Genomic DNA, 9518 nt, shown 5'->3' with positions numbered 1-9518 from the left:
CTTTTTCCCTCCTTGCTCCTCCCCAGAGGAGGTAGTAGGGAGCAAGATGACTCTTTTTCCCTCCTTGCTCCTCCCCAGAGGAGGTAGTAGGGAGCAAGATGACTCTTTTTCCCTCCTTGCTCCTCCCCAGAGGAGGAAGTAGGGAGCAAGATGACTCTTTTTCCCTCCTTGCTCCTCCCCAGAGGAGGTAGTAGGGAGCAAGATGACTCTTTCCATGGTTAATTTATTCATATATTCAATTTAAGTAATGACTCCAGAAATCGTAATAAACAAGGTAGAAATGCTTTTATTATTTTCCTTTAGTTTGCTTGGAAGGAGAATTACTGTGCATTAAAATTTAGTTGAATCCAAGATACAGTTTTTATTCCTTAAGCGGAGCGCATTGCCTTAAGAAAATCGTCAGTGAGAGATACCCCTACACGATATTTCGGGCACAGTGGTTCATCTTTTGTCCAAAATTCCCCACTATCTTACAGGGGAATATTGTTAGAAGAGCATTAATTTCTGTTCCTCAAACCTCCACTCCACTGAATGAAACAATCACGCGTGAGGAATAAATTTCTTTTATAATCCTTTACTTTTTTAGGAAGGAGATTTGGAGGGAAGTATATGTCTTAACCATAATCTCTTAATCTTTCCTTTTAAAGTCAAAAGTGGTTACATTTTCAGTAAAACTTCCTCCCAAAGTAATTTTCTTTAAGATGGTCAAGGTTTAGGAAACGGCTGAAAGACTAGACTGCTTATTTATGCCCATAGTGTCGACACAGTGTAGTTTAGTCTTACCGCTACTTCTTAACCTTTAACCCTCTCAGAGAAAAGTACTTTGGGAGGAAGTCTACCTCATATTACAACCCCTTTTTGAACTCTAAAGGGCGAGTGGAGGATTATGGATGAGAGTTAAACTTCCTCTCCAAATATTCTCTCCAGGAAAGTAAAGGATTATGGACGAGATTTAGTCCTCCTTCGCGATTGTTTCATTCAGGGGAGACGGGGTTTTGGGGGACAGGAATTAAGACTCTTCGAACAATCTTCCCCTGTAAGATGGTGGGGGATTTTTGGCCGAAGATAAACTACTGTGCACAATGGCTCGTGTAGGGGTATCTCCCGATTTTTTTATTATCTGACGATTTTTTTCTGGCATTGCCCTCTTCTTTGGGAATGAGCAATGTTCATTGGATTAAACTGAATTTAAATGCAAAGTAAAGGACAACGACACAGGTTTAACCGCACTCACCTTTCTGGTTCTGCGGCATATTTTTTTCTACAGCTATTTTCTAAATAATATTTTATCACAGGAAGGTGTAAGAGCTTATTGGATTCTAGTCTTTAATTTGCTCTTTGCACCTTCCTTACATCAGCTAAGTTTACTTTCGTTATTTGCGAAAATCTCTATCTTTTTATTCTTCCCTCATACAGACTTGATATTATATATATTCACGTCCGCTTCATTTGTTAATCAACTATTCCATCGTAACTTACTATGAGGATCGACAGATTTACGATAAACGGAGTACAGGTGCTTTTCTTAAAGTTTATTTCCAAGTTCAAAGAGAATTTATTTGAAAGTGTTTCTGCATTTGTCTTTTAGCCAGTTGTTCGCTGTGGTGTATCATTGTTCACTTTCTTTACTATTCCTCAGGCTACCTGTTGATCGAATCAAATATTAACAGTTCATCAGAATGTGTCACGCAGAATCAACATGTATTATTATGCGCTGAACTGTCGGAGTGAGGGTGCTGCTGCGATACCCTCCTACTCGTTCTATATTTTCTTTCCAAATAAAGCTTACTGTGCTTACATACATAATGAAATGTTCACAAGGTAACGTTAGCTTTTGGCTTCAGAAAAAAATAAACAAATACTAAGCAAAATAAACTAGTCGTTTAAATATAGAACTCTTACTAAATGATTGCCAATTAAATCTCTACACTTTAAAACGTCACCATAGTGTTATCGAGCGCAGAATGAACTGTCTTTTGAGTCCACCTTTCAGCTTTGTCCGAGCGATTATCAGTTTTTTTTCTAAAATTTCGAGTGCTGTGACAGCAAATGGCCTTGTTTCACTGAGCCTTCTGGAGAATTTGATTATCCATTCAATATTTCTAAATCCTCTTCCGAAACTCCGGCGAGACGAGAAAAAATGTCCCTATTTTGCAGACTATCTTCAACCACTGAATAGTAATGGCTGATCGTACAAGGTATACCTTAGCCAATCAAAATGCAATATTGCATTAGTATAATCCGGTAGATTTGTACTAATGATAAACAGATTACTGTACCGTTGTCAAGCACAATAACTGTTGGTTATTAATTCTTACATAATGATCAAGAGTGATCACAATAAAACGTTTTCATGAAATCATTATGAAGACTGATTGACTTTGTGAATTCTTTTGTTAGAAAACATTTTTGGACCTAGAAATTTTAAAGTTAAAATTGTAAATTTCATTTTCAAAGTTAAAACTTTAACTTTGCAGCAACTATTTACTTCTGCTGGCACGTTGACACGACCTTGTTTCCTTACTTATGATCAACAACACGCTTTGCCTCCATCTGAACCAGTAGGGAAGAAATGACTTGCATTTAATGTCTTTTCTCAGGTTTTCTGAACTGTACTTAACAAATCTTAAGAAAGAAACTGACATATTCATTTCCACTTGTCTTATTCGCATCCTTGGATGGGCCGTGGCTCAATATTTCTCTGCAAACTGAAGTCGAGTGATACAAAACTTGAGCCCTGCTCCGCTGTGTTAATACTTGGTTGGATTATCGCTTACAGAAAACAGCACCTCTTGTCAAAGATAGTTTTTTATGTTTTTGGTATCCTTAAAGGGACACAGTCGGCTTTGGGACCGCGCTGACCTGGACACTAGTTTTCTCACTTTGAAAAAGTTCACCTCAACCTGAAATCAAAGATACTCGTCGAGTACATCTAGAAATCCGCTTCAATCTTCGCAGTGTTTTGCTTGATTTTCAATCGTTTACTGAAAAACCTGTTTTTGAGTGGGCTTTTGCTCATCCTATGTTTTGTATCATATTTGGTTAAAAACAGTATGGATCGTGTCTCTGTGATATGCAAATTAACTATGAAATCAGATGGTATCTAATGCGCATGTGCTCCAGCTGACTGTGTCCCTTTAACTTTTAATAGGGTACCACTGATTCATGCTTCAAAAGTATTCATATTATTGATAAAAGAACGTAAAACCGAAAAATCAAAAACAAAGCCTCTCCAGTCTTTTCAAGGTACTGGACGTTTTTTTAAGCTTTTCGAAATATGTGAACTGATTATGTCGTTCTCAAACCTTTTTATCAGCCTAGCGTTTTTGTCAGTAGTCCGACATCACCAAGTCCAATTACATCCTTTACAGGGACAGGATCCGGTACTTCTTTTTTTATTAGGTTACGTCGGTCCTTGCAAATTGACCTTGTGTTTTCACTGCTTACCAAAGCGTGGCTTATTTAACTATCAGAAACCATAGTACACTTGCCTGCCAATGAGTTGAAAAACAAATATTGCTTCGGAAACAACATCAAAACTCGATCTGCTATTACCGACCAGCTAAGAAATAGACTGACAAATGCGGGGTAAAAATACAACCTTTATCAGCAATGATATGAAATGATTTCCTGCTGCAAATTATTAACGACCTGTTAACATGTCCACGACTAAATTTCCTCACGGTTACGTGTTTGATTCTCGGTTCCAGTTTCTTATAGGTCATCGATACAATTTCAAGCATATCCTTAAGACAGTTGCATTTGTTCAAATCATAGTTAACAGAGGGAATGGTTAAGGATCCCAGCAAACATCAAAAAAGCAAACAAACAGGCTAAGAGTTATGTTGGAAGGTCTTTGACCCTGTACATCTTTTTGTTTTATGCTCCTAGACTGTGCATGAATTACGTAATCGCAATATTTCTATTGGTTAGCTGTATGAGCACACATAACAACTTTTTGTATTTTTCCAGATTTTGGGCAGGGTCAACCTCCCTCCCCCGCCCCAAACAGCCAACAAAAACATACAACAAAGAAATTTGCCATGATTCATAATCATTTCCCTCTATTAACCATGTTCAAATGTATCGTGTTTAAGTACTTTCTTATCTCACTTTAATTATTAATTGCCAATGCGTCTCGAAACAGTATTTAGGTCAATGCTCTTTCCAGTATCTTGATAAAGTGAAAACATTGGAAACTGACGCAGATCAATATAAATAACTAAACTTGGTAACTCCTTGTTAAAACAATCAGGGAACGTTTTGTTGTGTCAATTAGTTCACTGCTTTTCTTGACGCTCCTGTGGCAAACAAGCACACTCAAAGGTGTTTTATGAATTTTAGTGTACTTTTCTAAGCTCAAGTCCATGTTTTAGACATTTTTATGGTTTTTACAAAGTCTTAATTAAGAAAAAAAAATTGAATCGCCATATTTTTTAGTATTTTCAAACTTTTTGACATATTTGCAAATTTTGAAATCCAAGATGGAGGTCCTTTTTAAAAGCACGATATCAGTTTTACCTGACAAGTTATTGCACGAAACTTAACATTTCTAGATGATTTATCACCACATACTGCATATATGTTTTATTACTATACCGCATTTATAATTTGATGAACATGGAAAGAGACGCTCTCAGTTAACCTTCACCCTTTGCAGGTTCTAAAATTTGTTTCATTTTTAAGAACTCCATATAAGAGATAAAAAGGATAGACGAATATGATTAAAATTCAAAAGGTTTGTTCAAAAGTTCCAAAGCAAAAATTAAACCTTAATGATAATTATGTCTTGAAACCTTTCCTCAGGAATACTGCTTGTAAATACTTCTTGTAAAATCACGGTTCCTGCACTAAGTGAGACTAGTTTCTAACTTCTGATAATAACGTTTTCCAATGCAATAACTTTGTACTAATCTTCCTTATGTCGAATCGATGTAAAACTTTTACACTGAGTTGCTAAAATGAGCTTAGATCAGGAGCCATAATCGGGGACGGAGGCCGTAAGCACGCGCCATTTCTAGTATTGGGGCTGTCCCTATGATATGGGACAATTTTTCTATTTTTAGAACAAATTGCGCCATCGTGTGCGGAAAGCGCGCGTACACGCTGCGAGGATTTTTGCGGTTGTAGCGCGGGGGCAATGGCATCCGAAATTTCAGACATGTTTTATGCTTTTGGCCCACAACTCAATACGTTTATGTCTGTTGGAATTTTGCTCAAATATTTTCGTCGTAAGCTGCTCCAATTCGACTGAAGTAAGGCAGTGTCGAATTTAGGTATGTCCCGTTTTATATCACTCAGACCAAGTTGTGTTCCGCTGCTTCTTTTACAAGAGTTCCACATTACTCCACTATAAATTTCACATATGCTGAAGATTAACAGCTTTTCCGTAACACAGCAAAAAAACTGGTTGGAAACATTTGGATATTGCAGCGTTTTAGGACTTCAAAGTTTCCCTCCTCTTGCCACACGCTTGGGGGATTTCGCCAGAGTCTATCGCCACCGAAAAGTAGTAAGCAATTGCAAGTTTGCATTTCGCCTGAATTGTAAGTAACACTTGATATTTCATCAAGGCCCAATAAGTTTACGTCTGTAGACACGGCTAGGCTTTGTTTGTGTAAACATTCAATAAATTGTCTGTTGTCGATGAATAAGAGCGCCCGCCGATCCGTCTTTTTTGCAGTCAGTAAACATGACAAATTGGACTTCCGCAATAATATCTCTAGTTTTTAAATATGTTCAAGGTTGATAAATGTTTGAGAACATATTAAACTGCTTAGCTGAAAATATGTGAATACGGCAGGAATAATCACCAAAGTTACGATGACGTTTTCTTTAATCAACTCGAATAACGATTTCGATTTTGTTGGCTGAGTTATCAAAACTCCTTGTCTATTTTATTTTCGCAGCTCACGTAGGGGCCAAACCACCCCCCTAATGTTTCATGAAGGCTATATTTGCTTGGTTCAGAAAGATTATATCATTGGAAAGGCCTTGCCTTGAGGAGTAAAATGCCGGAAACCGTTTTTTGCTATGATGATTATTTTTTGAGATATGGTAAATTAAATTTTTTTTGCTTTCCCCCCCGGAATTTGCTTAACCATACTGTCCTTCTTAAGTCAGTCTCTCTGGTTTATTTTTTTCAGTCTTTTTCTAGGAAGGCTAATAATCTAGAAAAATAGAAAGCTTGATGTTGTCAAAAATCGTATAGTCATCTGGCACATCACATGTGCAACATAGCTGCATTTGCTGGAACAAAATTACGGCTCCAATTTGGTGATTTTTCTCAAGGGGAGGACTCCATATTTTGCAGAGTTATTTTTCATATTTAAAAATGCCATATTTCATGTAATTTTTGTGATATGGACAAATTTTTTTCAGGTTTCAACTCCCCTTGATGTCCTCTTTCCAACACATTGTACAAAATATGCATATTAAAAACTTCAACAGTGGCAAGAAACATGACGTCATCACTGTGACGTCACAACTTTGACATTTACTGACATTTTTCACATAAATATAATTGGCAATAGGTCTCCTGCTCTTCTGCCAAGTTTGGTGTAGAAAGAGTTTATATTTTTTAAGTAATGCGAAATAATGTGAAATATCCAAGAACTGATGAAACATTTGGGGGGTGGTTTGGCCCCTAGCTGTGTAAAATTTCACTACGTTGAAGAAACACACATGATAGTAGCCTTTTGGCGTTAGTGAAAATTGTTGCAGAATCTCAGCACAAAAGATAACGAAAGAAATCTTTGTCAAGATTTGTTGCCAATTAGCTACAATTGAAAACACAGACTCGGACTTTAAAGTGCACGCCCTGGAGCTACTTGTACGCGTCAGACGTTCCTTCCAAAACTTGCCAAACGAGCAGAAATAATAAGAAACTATCAAAAACAGGTTTTGGTTATGATTAAGCACTGTTTGAGAAATTCACAAATTACCTCGATACCAGAGTAGAGAGATTTCTTACATAAACTTTATTCTTTAGACAACATCCACGCGAGAACCCATGACATGTGCGTGGATCCGCTCGGATGTATGTCCGAGTCAGGGTGGCGCAATTTGTTCTAAAAATAGCAAAAGTGCCCCATATCATTAGGTGCGCGCAGATCCCGAGACTTACGGTCTCCGTCCCCGGTTATGGCTCTTGCTTAGATTGAAGATTGTTTATTTTTTACGGAAAACGACATTCCAAGGAAGCGGGAGACTGCGCGTGCAGCAATTAACATACTATGTAAATTCAAAGCTTTCTAAAGTTTTCGATTCTATTTTATCTATTTTCTATTTCACTATTACATTTCATAAGTGTAAACAGTAGTTTTGATACCTTTTGACCTGTGTACTTGTTTTATTTATCTATTTTTCTCTGGGTCCATTTTTATTTATTTATTTATTTATTTATTTATTTTTATTTATTTATTTTTTTTTTTTGCTGTTTGTTTCAAAATGTTTCGACCATTACTTCAGTTTATCATTACAGCTACCCTGAGAGACTAGCGTCACATATTTATTCTAGCTGGAATGTTATTTGTTTGCTGTTTGCTTGAATACTGACACAAAAACTTTATTCACATGCAACAAACTGTTGTTTTCTTGAGAAAAAGAAAATACTCAAACTACACTTTGAAATCTATGTCAGTGAAACATCGCTACATCGAAAACATGACATTTCTCTAAAGGCTTGAGCCCACTTGTGCCCGGACACATGCAAGTACGTATCGAAACCAAACAACGCTCGTAAATATTTTCAGCCACCTGTTCTCTGTTCTAAACGTTAATTTTCCATGTTAAATGGTGTAGCAAGACACTAATTTGCCCTAGGCGATGATATTTTTTCATTCACCTCCATGTTTAACACTGTACTTATATCAGTTACACAGACGAAAAAGTAGTGCATGTTTATATAGATTGGTCAAGCTTCGAACATTGATGACCGAAAAATGATCGTGTTTGGCAAAGCGCAATTAGAATTGTCGTGCCGATAAAGTCATGAGCTCTATCAGTCGTTATAAATTAAGTTGCTGTTCGTTCTTGAATGCCTGACAATACTATTTTAAAACACATTTGATTTTGAGTAATTCCTTCTCTAAATGAATCGCCTTTAAAGTTCATTTGCGGCCTCGTATAAGGAAAGCATTGTTCGCACTGCAAATTATCATTGTACTATTAAACTGGAATTGTTCTCGTAAATTGTCGTACACGCTTCTCTGTCTGCAGCGTAAGTGGATCACTTCCTTAAATCTTCGTTCGCAAAGCCAAGCCGAGAGTAAGCTGAAATGCTACGTTAGAATCTTTGTTTTTCACAATGTTTATATCAAAATAAATTTGTAACAATTTCTAGTACCACCACCACGTTTTTATTCTGTTAAATTTGAATTCAAAATGTTAGGAAAAAGCACTTCAATTTTGTATTGCGGAGAATATTCGGCCGTTCAAGTTGTCCTTTAAAATAATAAATTGCGATGTTCAACCTTCCACTTCAGTCTCGTACTCAAAATATTAATTTTCCCAATTGATTGTCATACATTTCTTTTGTTGTTAGTTTATGAATTTGGTAACATTGCCTTTGTAACATACTTGACAACGCAACGAGGTACGATGTTATATTTTGATCACTCTTGGACTGAATCCGTTAATGGTAAACGACTAGAGAAACAAGAAAACGACTTATCTGAAGTAAGATATTTCCAGGCCAGGGTCCAAGAGCCAGTACACTGCTATCCAAAATGACTACACATTTCTTTGAAAGGGCATTAAACCTAGAAAGAAAGGAAACATCAACAAAATAGCTGGTTAATATTGATTGTATCACTTAACACTTACTGTTTTCACAATGTTCTTACGAAGGTTATAATAATTAACACCAGCATGTTTTATTCTGTAACTTTGATTCCATTATGTTACTGGACAAGTCTCCAATCTTCAAGTAAAATTCTTCTCACTAGTTACAATATATCCTGATTCCAATATTTTCTCTCCAACTGAAATGCTTATAACAAGGGTCAGGAAGGCATTTATATGGTCAGACTCTGATCACTCTTTGGACTGAAACCGTTCAATGGTAAACAGAGAAGAAAACGACTTACCTGAAAAAAGGTGTTTTTCTGGCTGTCAACTTGAACCAGGCTTCGAGAGCTTACACACTTTGATCCAGCATGGCTACACTTTCGATTGAAACGATGTTTGCATTCAACCTGGTGATAAAAAGAGCAGAAAACAACAAATTAAATTACTTTTCAACGATTATCGGATCTCCAGTTGTGTTAATTTCGAATATTTGCCCCTAAATACACATTTACAGTGCTTTTCTAAAGCTTTACTTTATTGAAATTGATGAACAAATCTCTCGCAATCGTGTACTTTTAAGAATTCGTTCGGACATCAGAACAATTCCTCGTTGCCCAACCGGTATGTAAGAGTTTATGGGTTCGAATCCCGTCACGGACGGAGATGTTCAATTCTTTGTCCCAAACTCACCACACGATCAAAATTTCATCTTTCACTACTCCCGATTA

At 36.7% G+C, this 9518-nt stretch overlaps 1 long non-coding RNA gene across 1 annotated transcript; it reads right to left on the bottom strand.

Moving 5' to 3' along the window:
* Positions 1-573: 573 nt before the first annotated feature.
* LOC149112658 (uncharacterized) lies at positions 574-8402 on the bottom strand. The gene is made up of 2 exons (XR_016207084.1): positions 3306-8402; positions 574-1644 (listed from the first exon to the last, which is right to left on the bottom strand). It is a non-coding gene; the product is annotated as an uncharacterized LOC149112658 (long non-coding RNA).
* Positions 8403-9518: the final 1116 nt, after the last annotated feature.

Source organism: Orbicella faveolata, unplaced genomic scaffold, assembly GCF_042242905.1.
Source record: "Orbicella faveolata isolate gen_17 unplaced genomic scaffold, um_ofav_v1 contig_2, whole genome shotgun sequence".
In the NCBI taxonomy this organism is placed as follows: domain Eukaryota; kingdom Metazoa; phylum Cnidaria; class Anthozoa; order Scleractinia; family Merulinidae; genus Orbicella; species Orbicella faveolata.
The sequence above is the reverse complement of the archived record's forward strand: the minus strand, read 5'-3'. Positions and strand labels throughout refer to the sequence as shown.